Raw genomic sequence first — 14,157 nt, forward strand, 5'->3', positions numbered from 1 at the left:
TGGAGGTATTTAGTTTGAGATGTCTCCAGGTCATCCACTGATCAATGGCTCTGAGGCAGCTAAAGATTTCTGAGTTTTCAATGTTTTTGGGGCATTCTAATTTAAGTAGTATTTGTGTATCATCTGCATAGTTGTAGCATGTGAGATGAAAATCATTGATCAGTTCTGGTAATTATATCATGTAGATGTTGAAAAGCAAAGGTGAGATGATTGATCCTTGGGGGGACCCCTGCTTTTGTGAGATAGGGTTTGGACAAGGGTTAGGGGCGAGTAGATGATATTAGATCTTTTTTGAAGATAGGAAGTAATCCAGTTGATAGCAGTCCCTTGTATGCCGGCTTCGTGGAGTCTTTGAATTACGGTGTCATGGTCAACCATATCAAAGGCAGCCGAGAGGTCCAAGAGAAGTAGTGCAGCAACTCCATTGCGATCGACTGTGATTTTAAGATCATCCCAGATTGCTATGAGTGCCGATCCAGTGCCTCTTCCTGGCCGGAATCCAGATTGGAAGTCTGAAAGTAAAGAATTGTCTTCGATGAATTGTGACATCTGGGCGAATGCTGCTCTTTCTATCAGTTTGCCCAGGAAAGGTCCATTTGTGATTGGTCTGTAGTTGTTGGGGTCCTGTGGGTCTAGGTTTGTTTTCTTTAAAAACGGTCGTATGTATGCCTTTTTCAGGTCTACAGGAAAAGTTCCTGTAGTTAAAGAGTTGTTGATGATTCTTCTTACAGGTGTGGCAGCAGAAGTAGATCAAAGAATGTTCTTAAAGATTTGTGGTGGACAAGGGTCAGAAGGGCAACCGGAAGGCCTGCTTGCTTTGACCAAATCTATAAATTCCCCTTGGGATATTTGTTGGAAGGACTATAGAGGCTGGGTTGGTTTATTCTTAGAGGGTATTTTAGGAAAGGGGTTGGTGCTGATGGTCCTCTTCTGTTTTAAATAGGAGTCCAATGTGACTGCCTTGATTGTGTAGTGAGTTGCCAATATGTTTGTGAAATCTTGAATAGTGGGATGACTTCCTTCCATGCATGTAGGTTTTCTAAATTCATTTAGATTTTTTTTTTTATTCCTTGGTTGTAGATTTAGCATTTTGAATTCTGCTTGAGTAGTACCTTTTTTAGTTTTTTGATTGATGATTTGTATATTCTGTTAAGTTTGTGTAGCTGAAGTTTGTCTTGACTGTTGTTTGTTTTGAGCCAGGTCTGCTGCAACTTTTGGATTTGTTGCTTTATCTTTTTAAGTTCTGTGTTTCTCCAACGTGTTGGTTTTCTTTTGTTGTGTTTAGTTTTTCTGAGTGGTATTAGGATATCAGAAGCTTCCTGTAGCCACTCAAAGTTTTGGCACAGAATTAATTGTATCTAGTTCTTAGTTGTGTTTCTGAGTCATCAAAATTGAGTTTGCTCCATGGTCGATAGGTGCATGTATGTAAGTAGTTGTGGGGTGTGTTGATTTGTGGAGTTTTATTTTGGAAAGTTGTCAAATGGTGGTCTCACCAAGTGATTGGTGTGATGCTATGAACTGTAACTAGTTCAGGCTTAGCAAAAATGACATCTAGGATGTGTCCAGCAATGTGTGTGGGATTGTGTACAATCTGATGTAGGTTCAATGCGACTAGGCCAGTGGTGATAGCTTTTGGATGGGGTATATTGGGTTTGTCAAACCAAATGTTTAGATCCCCAAGAATGCATAGGTTGGAGTATAATGTAATAAGGTTTGAGCATGTATCTAGAAAAGCATCTGGGAATGTGGAGTTGTTAGGTGGGGGTCTGTAAAGGAGGAGAACGTTACAGGAGGAAGTTGGAGTATGGTGGCTTCTGGTGAGGAGGGCTTCACAACCTTGTATGGAAATGTTGTCTGTTTTACTGAGGTTTATTGCCTGTTTGAATATAATAGCTAGTCCATCTCCTCTCTTGCCTATACGGTTTTGTGTGATGGTTTGATAGCCCGAAGGAAGGGCTTCATGCAACACTGGGGCCATGTCATCTCCCAACCAGGATTCAGTCATGAATAGTAAGTCGGGTTGTGTGTCTATGAGCAGGTCGTAGATGTGGTGCTTGTTTTTAGAGAGTGATTGAACATTTATGAGTTGGCAGTTTAGAAAAAGGTGTGTTACTGGTAGTGTTGTTTTGTTTAGGAGAAGGGTAAGTAGTATAATATGAGCTTGAAGCAGGAGTGTTGTTAGTTGTGATAACTGTGTGAGGCACACAATAGTCTTGCTTTTCAATATAGTGTTCCTCTTCCAGCAGGTTAAGGAGGCATTTTGTTGGGTCTGTGTGTGTGGGTGGTGGACTTGGTGGCTGAGAGAGACATGAAGAGTGTACTGTTTTTTGTAGGGTAGTCTTATTATGTAATAGACAAGGGGATGCAAGGTTGTTCACAGTGGCATGTTGTTTATTTTGTCTGCGTCTGTTTAGTGTGGATGGAGTATGGGTTAGGGGTGGTGGAGGAGCATGTGGATCATGATGTAAGTCTCTAAATTGTGCAATGGAGGAGAGGCGAGTGAATGAAAGTTGCTGGGTTGGGGTGCTTGTGGTAGGTGTTTGTGAAGAGTGAGAAAGTAGGGGCAAGAATAGGACAGGACTTGTATTCTTTGTATAGTCCTGAGGGTGTGAGTGGGTTTGACAATAAGTATAATGAAAGTTTGTGTAGATTTGATGTGCTGATGTGTGTGGTCTATATTGTTTTTGTGGAATAGTGAGAGGAGCTATTGATGTTGTTTTTGGTGAGGGATTTGTATGCGAGATAGTGCTGGTGAGTGGAATTAGGGTGTTAAATGGGATGTTGATGTGTTTTGGAGATGAATGTGTGAGTTGTGTAAGAGAAAATGGATGTGTGTCAGGGGAGTTAGTGTTAGTTGTCATGACTAGAAGAGGTAATATGTGTGGTGGAGTGAAGTGTGGGGATTGTATGGTTGTGTGTAATTGGTGAAGAGAGGGAAAGGGTGTTTGTAGATGGTGTGTTGGAAGGCTGGGTTTGGGCATTGCTATGATGAAAGGTGGTCTGTGTGGAGCAAACAGAGGACAGTGTTGTTGGTTAGTATGAGCAGGGAGTGTGTCTCTGGAAGGCTGAGACTGAGAGAAACGTATTGTGTGGTTTTGTGTTGTATGGGTGATGGCAGGTTGTGTTAGTGGGAGTGGACAGAGTAGTGTTTGTTGTGAGAATGCAGGTGTTTGACTGTTGTAGTTGTGGAGGATATGTGTATATGTGTTGTATAATGGGTATTGTGTTGGGTGATGGGACATTGCAATCTGTCTGCAGTCAGTTTGTGATGCATGAGTTGGATGTCTTTGCAGATAATGTGTTTGCATGTTGATTAATGTGTAGGGACTGAAATCATTCCTGGTCAATTGAGAATTGGGCAACATTTCTGGCCCTAGTCCCTACCAGTCCCAAACAGGCCCAAACAGGCAACTGCCCTTGTTCTCTCAGCCCTTAGCTACGACGCCTGGGCTGAGACGTCCTGAGTCCTAGACTTAAATAGCCCTACTGGCCCATAGGAACCTGGTCCTAACCGTAACCAATCCGATTTCTAACCCTGATTCACACAACTAATGGGAGACCCAGCCCTAATCACCAATCATACCCCTAATCCTGACCACCAATCACAGCCCCAGCCCTAGAACCAGCAGCCAATCAGATTCCCAGCCCTATCCACCAATCACAGCCCTATCATCAACAGCCAATCAGAATCTCAGCCCTATCCACCAATCACAGCCCTAGAACCAACAGCCAATCAGAATCTCAGCCCTATCCACCAATCAGAGCCCCAGCCCTGGAGCCAGCAACCAATGGAAAGACCAGCTCCCAACAACCTAGCACAACAACATATGCAACAATCAATAAGAACTTATATAAGGAGAAAGTTAACTGAAGTCCAGTCCCTGTGGCAAAGGAGGAGGCAGCTGCTGCTCTATTCAGAATCTCCTTGGATACAGACAGGCTCAATTCACACTTCCAAGCTAGCAGAGCCTACTTACCAGGTAAGGGAGAGATTGCTTAAAAACAAACACTGCAATACTGCTGGTCGCGCGCTCAGAAATGTGGCTTTTTAAGACAAAAAATAGGGGGAGCAGAAAGTTTCTAAACACAATTTAAATCACAGAAACAGATTAATCAGTCTCCTAGAACACACTCTGCAAGATGTATGTAGCATTTTTACTTAGAAAAGAGGGGGGGGGTTATGAAGTCATGTGCACAAACTAGAAAAGGTAACTTACACAGACATGGCAAAAACGAAATAAAAAAAAATAAACACCACTTTAAAAGGCCAAGCTGCCTGAAACACAGAGAGTCCACAGTAAAACAAGCAGAAGTGGTGGGGCATTGGTGGCCAGAAAGGGGATAGAGCAGCCCCTTTGGGCAATTTATAAAAGCCAACCATTTGGTGCTACCGACTGTGTGCCCGTGATGGTAGTAGGGCAAACTAAGCATGTCTGCAGGCTGGCCTGACATCCGGTTAGCTGCCCCTGTGGTCTGTGGGACCCATGTCCCTAGCACACAAAGGCTAGGAAGGTGGACTGAGGTTGTTGAGGCAAGTCTGTTGTGTCCAGTCCACATCGTATTGTGAATTTGAGTGCATCCCTCCAGTCAGCAATAGCTTGGGAGAGTATGGCGCAAGCCTCCTCTAAGACCATAGGCAGCACTTGCACAACCGAATCCCAGATCGCAAAGGAGTATCGTCCCAAGAGGTATGCTGTGTTTACCCATCACAGTACAAGGTTGGCAGAAGAAAATAACCTCTTCCCAAAGGTCTCAAGTCTCTTGGAATCCTTATCTGGTTGATAAGTAGGGTCCGTGTCAAGACCAACCCTAGAGAGGTTTGGATCACCAAGCGCTCTGGGGTGGAGTGCTGGGTAAGGAATTGGAGTCCCCAGAAGTGGGGCAATTGCAGCGATCAATTGTCCTGTACACAGGACCCCTGTGCAGGGCTTCAACCAGGCCCCAAGTAGAACATTGGTAAAGGCTTCATTAAAGGGGGAGTAAGTGTTCAGATGGGGCAAAGAAGCACCTCCTTTTGACTGCCACTGCAGGCACCAAAACGCCCAAGACATCAGGTACCCACCACACACCAGGTACAGGTACATACCACCGCGCTCAGAATGGACACCCACATACAAAACATTACCACATTGGACAATACTAAAAATACACGCCTGACAACCGTACACACACCACACCCACTCACCCACACCACTATAAAACACCCACCCACATTACCCACAACCCTTTTACAAACAACAATTACTGCCAGGAGACTGAGAAGAAGAGCACAGAAACAACTAGACATACACACCACATACAGTCATACACCCCTCACGCACTCCACATCACACACCCCACCACATTACTCAACACACCCTAACCAACACACATCACACAACACCCATGACACCACAAAGGCACCCCTGTTTCACTGAGGAGTAGGTGAGGGTCATGGTGTAGGAAATTGTCAGGGTAGAGCACAGGTACAGCAGATACCTTTAGCAAGGAAGATGGAGCTATGGCGGAGAATCGTGAACAGGGTCAAAGCTGTGGGACAGCACCCAAGAACAAGGGACAACATCAGAAAGAGGTGGAAAGACCTATAGGAGAAGGTACGTTCTGTGGCAGCAAGGCACCAGCTTGCCATACAGAGGACTAGCGGTGGACCCCCACCTCCTCCCCCACAGCTCACAGCATGGAAGGAGCAGGTACTGGCAATACTGCATCCTGAGGGACTCACTGGAGTAGCCAGAGGACTGGACACTGGTAAGTCAACATTTAACATTTATCACCCCCATACCTGCATGCCATCACACCCCCTCACCCTCACTCCCAACACTCCACACCATCCCACACACTGCACCTACACATATGACTAACCACAATGCCCAGCCCTGTATGCCATACCAATGCATGTACAACTCTCCCAGCCCTGCATGGACACCCATCACTAAAGCATGTACAGCTTATGGAAACTAACATTCCCACAATACATCAACATACACAAGAAAAAGCTGGCAGGGCAACACCAACCATAGAGGGTAAGCTACGGAAGTACAAATGTCATACACTTGAAGCATAATACATCATTTACATCCCCAGAGGTACCCCAGCCAATGTCAGTGGAGAGGAGGTGCCACCACTATCCAGTCCCCCAACAGAAGAGGCCCCCGGTGATGACAGTAACTCTGGATTTCTGGATCTGGAGGACCTACCTGTCCCATCACGGACCACTGGACAGCCGGTCACCCAAGCCCACTCACAGACCACCACAGAGCCTCCCCAATCAGGAACCAATACCACAGCACCCATCCAGTGTACCCACACCTCTGTCCCCAGGACACATGAATCAGCAGTGTGCCTACCTGTACAGGGACCCTAGGCCACACCTCGCCCACAAGACAATCAGGGACCTAGGGTCAGTGGGTACACTGTTCAGGGGACAGAGGCACAGGACAACAGGGACACTGGGAGGACTGTTGTGCGCCAGAGGGAGGACAGAACCAGGGAACTGACTCTCCAGGAAGCACTCTCCGAGATCCTGAGAGCCTACCAACATTCCCAGGACACGATGGGCCATATCCTAGACAACGTGCAGGAGAACAGGCGGCTGCAGTAGGGACAGTCTAAGGGGATCAGGGAGGACTTTGCATGCCATTAACACCACCCTGATCTCCATTGAAGGGGTGCTGGCAGACATGGTCAACATCATGAGGGAGGCAACAGCACATCAGCGGGCCCCTACCACTAACCAGTCAACTGAATAGCCCTCCACTTCCACTGCCACTAGTGGCCAAGAGGCCCCGCACAGGACCCACAGACCACGAGCACCCCTCCACCTGCAGAAGGTGAAGCATCCCGCAAACATACTCTGCGACCCAGACAGAAGCCAGAGACACGTGCCAAGACCACCACCAGGAAATGAGACTCTCCTGATTGTCCCCCTTGTATCCCACTCAGTGACCTTGTCCACCTTGAACTGCCATTGCTTCCTTTCCTATGTCTCATTGGACACTGCACCTGTTCTACAAACAAACTGGAACAATACCCTGGACTTTCCTCCATCATCACCCCAGTCCATTGCACTTTTCCTCAATTTCTTAGCAGTACAATAAACACCCTTGGATAAAACTTGACTACTAGTGTTTCATGCATTGCCAATCGGTATTGATTGAAACAGCTGCAGCCATTGCAAATGAACTGTACATAGTGAGAGCATAGAATGACTGACCTGTTGCTGGCTGTTGTGATCACATCACAACATTGTTGTCATATCACCATCTGTAAAGTGATAATCCATAGGTGACAGTAAGTAGAGGAAACAAGTGGGTAATGCCAGCATGCCAATGCCACACAGAATACAATAGTCATAGAAATGTGAAGTTGCACTGTCTCACCTGAGTGTCATTAGAAGTACTGACAGATCACTAATGTTCTGTTGTCTACATCCTCATCCTCTGCCTCCTCATCCTCACTGTCCTCAGGGTCCACTGCTGCCACAGAGGCATCTCCAGTCTCCTCCCCCTGCAGAAAAGGTACATGGTTTCTGAGGGCCAGGTTGTGCAACATGCAGCATGCCACTACTATCTGTCAGACCTTCTTGGGTGAGTAGCACAAGAAGCCACCTGTCAGATGGAGGCAGCTGAACTTGGCCTTCAGTAGACCAAAGGTCTTCTCAATTATCCTTCCGGTTCGCTCATGTGCCTCATTATAACATTCTTCAGCCCTTGTCCTGGCATTCCTTACAAGAGTCAGCAGCCACAATAGGTTTGGGCAGCCAGAGTCACCTGCAAGTATTGAGGGACAACATTTACCAACACACTATTCTATTTGGCAAACAGCAGAGGCATACACCAACAACAGTGGGTGGGGACCAAGCCTCACCTATAAGCCACACCCTGTGCCTCTGTAGTTGGGACATCACATTTGGGATGCTGCTATTCCTCAGGACAAAGGCATCATGCACTGACCCTGGATATTTAGCACTGACGTGAGAGATGTACTGGTCCGCCAGGCACACATCTGCACATTCATGGAGTGGAAACTCTTACGATTCCTGAACACCTGTTCATTCTGCCGGAGGGGGGACAAACACAATATGTATCTGTCAATCACCCCAATAATATTGGGGATATGTCCCATTGCATAAAATCCGGCCTTCACCGTGGCCAAATTTTCCACCTGGGGGAAAGAAATGTAGCTGCACGTGTGATTTACCAGGGTGGACAAGACTCTTGCCAGCACGATTGAGAACATTGGCTGTGACATTCCTGCAGCCAAGCCCACTGTCACTTGGAAAGAATCTGGCGCCAGGAAATGGAGCACTGATAGCACTTGCACAAGAGGGGGGATCCCAGTGGGATGACGGATAGCTGAGATCCAGTCAGGGTCCAACTGGGCCCACAGCTCTGTGATTGTGGCCCTGTCCAGTCTATAGGTGAGTATTATGTGCCTGTCCTGCAGTGTAGCTAAGTCCACCAGGGGTCTGTACACGGGGGTATGTCTCCATCTCCTATTCATCCGCAGCATAGGAATCTAAGGGACAAAAGAGTGAGTAGGCTGTCACATATTTGAACAATGGAACCACAACATCAGTCCACATAGTTCAATCATGTTTTTGGGACAGTGTAATTTTAAAGTATTTGCCTATTTATCCTGTGACGCAGAAATTATCGATAGGCCTGTTAACCCCCCCTGAAATGGTGACCGCCTGTCCTGTGTGGAGGAACAGGTGGAATTGAGGTAATTCTGCCGACGTTGTGCGCTTTGGGGGTAGGCGGTTGTGAACCGCCGTGCAATTCCTCATTGGACTATATTGGGCCCCTTGGCCAAAGGGGATCTATGCCGGCGGTGACGGTGTACACTGCCGCGGATCTGACAGCCAGTTTTATCTCAATCCTCACTTGTTTTCTGCCCTTCCACAGGAGAAGATCTACACTGCATGTGCTGCCGTGACCTGTGTCTGGAACCTACCATGGTCCATGTGACTGGGGAAAGGGCCCCAGCCTTCACTTTGGAGGAGTTGGAGCGACTGCTGTATGGGCCTCCAGACCAACAGGTGAGTACACTGTGGGCACAATGCATGTGGCATGAATGCATGGAGATGTGTGTGAAGGCATTGTGTAAGGGTGGGGGGATTGTCTGTTGGTGGTGTACCTATTGTGAGCTGGCCTATGTGTGTTGCAATGGTGACGGGATCAGGTATGGTGGGCCATGTGTGTGACAGGCTGGACTGTTTGTGTAATGGAGTTCTCCTGTATGTATTACCTCTGCAGGTCAGCGCCCATCAAAAGAAGGGATTATGGAGTGCCATCGCCAAGGACGTGCAGATCCTGGGGGTCTATGGAAGGCAGAGCGCCCACTGTCGGAAACAGTGGGAGGACCTGAGACGCTGGGCACAGATGACCGCGGAGGCCCAGCTGGGTATGGCCTCCCAATGAGGAAGGGGTGCCCGTCGGACCCTGACCCCCCTGATGGCCTGCATACTGGCGGTGGCCTACCCTGAGCTGGATGGGCGCTTGAAGGTATCACAGCAGCCACAAGGGGGTGAGTACAGTGGGTATCATAACAACTTATGGCTGGTGGGGTGGTATCCGGGTGGTGGTTGTGCATTAGTGGGTGTCCCTAAGGCCAGACAAAGCAGCGTAGGTCCTCAGAAGGGTAATGGTTGCATGTCAAATACAGGTAACATAGCTTGTTAGTATTCACTTCTTGGCGGGCTGTGTGGGTCCCAGGTGTGCTGCAGTTGGTGGTGTCTGCTCCTCCTCATGCCTTGGTGACTAGCCATTTCACTGGTAGTGCAATGCATAGTGCGTAGTCCTGTTCCCTGTGTGTGAGGGTGCTGTGTACGCCAACAGTGGTGTTGGTGCAGTCATTGACCCTGTGTATCCTTTTTCCCTCTCCCCCTTTCTTGTTTTGTCATCCTGTCCTTGTGTGCATTAGCATCATCTGGCGGAGGAGCAGAGGCACTGGCGACAGAGGGAGCTGCATCCCTCAGGACCCTGGAGGTAGAGTCCACTGATGCCGAGGGAACCAGTGGGACGGAGGGCGAGGGGAGCACCACGGCAGAGACTGGAGGGGACAACACACACTCTGATACCTCCTCCAATGGAGGCTCCTTGGTGGTGGCAGACACCTCTGTGACCACCCCAGCTGCAGGTACAGCCGCCACCCTCTGTACCAGCACCGCCCTCACAGTAGCCCCACAGCGAGTTGCCCGTGCACGCTCACCCAGGAGGGTGGGCATCTCCTTTGCCCCAGGAACCTCAGGCCCTGCCCCAGTGAGCCCTGAGTGAGGAGGCTATGGACCTCATGAGATCCATCTCTGTAGGGCGGTCAACCATTGAGAATGCCATCCAGGGGCTGGCATCCCAGATTCAGCACTGCAATGCATTCATGGTGGTTTGGCAGCCCAACAGAGATCGATTCAGGCTCTGGCCTCCTCTCCAATGGCAGCCATTGTCCCTGTTTCTACCTTCACCCCTCAAACTTCCACTTCCCAGTCCCATTCTCCTCAACCCCAACCCATCCCAAACACACAGACAGATGAGCATGCACACAAGGCAACACACAAGAACGGCACAGACAAACACAAGCACCACACTTCATCCCACAGGCACTCACTCAAACACCATACACTTGCAGACACAACAACATCCACAGCCTCCACTGTCTCCCTCTCCTCCTCCTCATCCACCTCCCTCCCAGTCTTGTCCACACTCACACCTGTATGCACTACATCAACATCCACTACCAGCATCACTACACCAAGCGGAACACTCACCTCACTGGCAGACACCTCCACAACATCCATGCACGCGTCCACTGTGTCCTCTCCCACTGTGTCTGTCCCCCCTCCTAAAGGACACAAACAAAAGCACTCAGACACCCAACAGCCATCCACCTCACATCAGCATACAGCCCCTGCACCTGCACCCAAATCCAGCAGACATACACCTCCAACAACCACTCCCTCATCCTCCACTCCCATTACTCCTTCCGCCCCAACATCCCTAAAAAGCTTTTCCTTTCCCAATTTGACCTCTTTCCTACCTCCTACTCCTACCCCCATCCTGCACGTTTGGGCAGGGTTCCAAGTACACAGCCCAGCACCCCAGCCAAACAGTCCACTGGGACAGTGATAGCACCACCTACTCGTGCTGGTAAGGATACCAGACCTACGATGCTGAAGAGGAAGGAGCCAGCACCACCAGGGATGAAAGGGAAGAGTCCGGCACCAGCTGTGAGGAAGGGAAAGGAGCCAGCACCAGCTGTGACGAAGGGGAAGGAGCCAGCACCAGCTGTGAAGAAGGCACATGCACCATGAGGCAGAGAGGGGAAAGCCCATCCAACCCTGCCAGGAAAGGTAAGGGATCCCGGACCCATGAACAGGAAGAGATGAGGCCCTCTATGCCAGCAGAAGCTGTCTGGCAAACACCGCCACCAACACCACCTGTCACTGTGCCCCCACCGCCAGCTGTGGATGTGCAGCCATAAGTGAGTGCAGGGACTGCCCAGGAGCCTCCTACAACAACCACCACAGTACAGACATCACAACCGGCGGATGCTATGTAGTCCACACTCCAGGGGCTACTGTGCGGGCTGCAAGCTCCAGAACCTGTGGGCAAGTCACCCACTTGAGAGACTGTGGCCTTGCACTCCCCAGGACAAAGCAATGGGCATTTTGCCCCCTCCACAACCAGTGGGCAAGTCACCCACTTGAGAAACTGTCCCGTTGCACTCCCTAGGACAAAGCAAATGCCAAGTTGCCCCCTCCAGAACCAGTGGGCAAGTCACCCTCTTGAGAGACTGTGGCCTTGCACTTCCAAGGACAAAGCAATGGGCATGTATCCCCCTCCAGAATCAGTGGGCAAGTCACCCACCCCAGAGACTGTGGCCTTGCACTCCTCAGGACAAAACAATGGGCATGTTGCACTCTCCAAAACCTGTGGGCAAGTCACCCACCCCAGAGACTGTGGCCTTGCACTCCCCAGGACAAAGCAATGGGCATGTTTCCCCCTCCAGAACCAGTAGGCTTGTTACCGCATCTCGCTGAGGTGCCCCCCCTCTGCCTGAGGTACCTGACTATTTGAAAACTGATGCCCCTGCAGTGTACTATCCAGATGTGGTCAGTACTTGAGTCGGGCCTTAGACTGTGCCCTGTGCCCATGTGGGCCCTTTGAACTTTGAACTGTGCAGTGTCCCTTTGTGTACATGTGTACATATCTGTTTCATTGACAAATCAAATTATTATTTTTGATGTTGACCTGATTACAATCACTTTCGTCAATTCCTGTTGTCCTTGCATTATTCTGCCGTTTTTGTGGACAAATTGATTTTCGTGTGCCACTAGTTGTGTGTATGGTGTGTGTGTGTCGGGTGTGTGTCAAGCGTGTGTGTGTCACTCTTGTTTTTTGTGTGTACTCACCGTGGTCATCTTCGTCAGCGTTGGTGTTCCAGGAGGAGCATAACTTAGAAGATCTGGAAAACATGCAGTTCGGGTTCCCTTTGTCTCCAATGGTGAGTCCTTTCACTTCTGAGCTCTGTTTCCTCCAGGCCTTTGTTGGCGTTGGTACCGCCCTGGAAAAGGTGGAGGTTTCGTGTGTCTTAATATGGTGGACTTTGTCTTCCACCTGGCTGTTGGCAGCTACCACCATGGTGGCTGTTGTGTCCGCCCTGGTGGTTGGTGTGGTACATTGGCTGTCTATGGGAGTTATCACCCCCCTGGTCATAATTTGGCAGTAATTATCGCCAGCCTGCTAGCGGTATTACCACCACTTTATCACCCACCGCCAGGGTTGAAAGAAGGGCCTATATATTTTTATAGTCAGCAAATTATATACATATATGCTGTGTAATTTTAAGTCCCTGCCTTCATTATTTTCAGTGGAAGTGTTTTGCAGTACATGTAAATCATAATTTATGGTGCTTGACATTCTCCAAGTCAGGACGAGAGTGCATTTACTACTGTATTGTCACCTTTAAGGTGGTAGTAACTTTAGAAGTGCAGTTTATAAACAACAATGAGCTTATGCTATTGTAGGGGTGGTATTTCTAGTAGCCTGTTCCTCCCATTTTGAAGTAGGTATTCCTCATTTTCCCATCACTCCACCTGGTTCCTCCCACATTTACTACTAAATAGTAAACTTACATGTGGAAACATGCTCACTCAGCCATGCACGCAATCATTTATTATGTGATGGTATGTCACACATAAACTGGGGAGCTAAATTAAACAAATTACAATGGATAGTTTAGGCATAAAATATATCTATAGGGCATGATACTTAAAAAAGGGAAGAATAGGGAGAACAATCTAGGAAAATCACTTTCTTCTGTCTGTACAAACTGCAAAAATGAGACACGACCCAGTGCAAGTCCGGTGTTCAGGATCTGTTGGGGAGTTGCATTGGTTCCAAGGAGTTGTGAGCCTGTGATGCGAAGTCTGGCATCTTAGTGAAGGCTGTTTTTGATAAGAGATGTGAGCACCTGCCCTAACGATGCATTGCACAGCAGCGGTTCTGCTGCAGCATGGGATGTGGGTATTGGCAATGGTTCTGATCCACGCAAAACTGATGCATCGCCACTGCTGCATGGTTTGGACCCATCGAAAATACCTGCATAGCTTCAGCAGCCTCATAGGAACTGCCACTGTGGAATGCCAGGAGCTATTCCCCTTGGCTGAGGTATGTGACTTCTGTCTGCTCAGGAAAGACAGCGGGGGAGGCTTCAGGTTCTTCCTGAGAAGGAACTTTTGCTCAAGTGCTCACTTATTATTCTTTCTCCTCAATTTGCTATTTTTTATTTATCACTTTTCTGGGTGTCCTGGTCCAACCTAGGGCACCCACTGGTAACTTTATTGGTGGCTTTTCCCCAGGGTGTCCCATGAACCCCATTGCCTTCCCTACCAGCAACCCTCTTGGCTGCCAGTGGGAGGCGACTTTGCTCCCACCTGATAGGAGCAGCTTTTCTTTCTACTCCTGTGGGGTGAGAGCAATGCTATATTTACCTGCCTATGAGAGCACAGACAGGGAGAAACATTTTGAGCAGAAAAGCTCATACCAGATGGGAGCACTGAAGTCTTCCCTGCCCATGTTCTCACAGGGAGGGAACAGTGTCCCAGGTGATTTGGTACCTGGGATATCAACAGTGAGCCGGCCCTGGGGAATAGGGTCA

This window comes from Pleurodeles waltl, chromosome 6 (genome assembly GCF_031143425.1).
Source record: "Pleurodeles waltl isolate 20211129_DDA chromosome 6, aPleWal1.hap1.20221129, whole genome shotgun sequence".
Taxonomy (NCBI): domain Eukaryota; kingdom Metazoa; phylum Chordata; class Amphibia; order Caudata; family Salamandridae; genus Pleurodeles; species Pleurodeles waltl.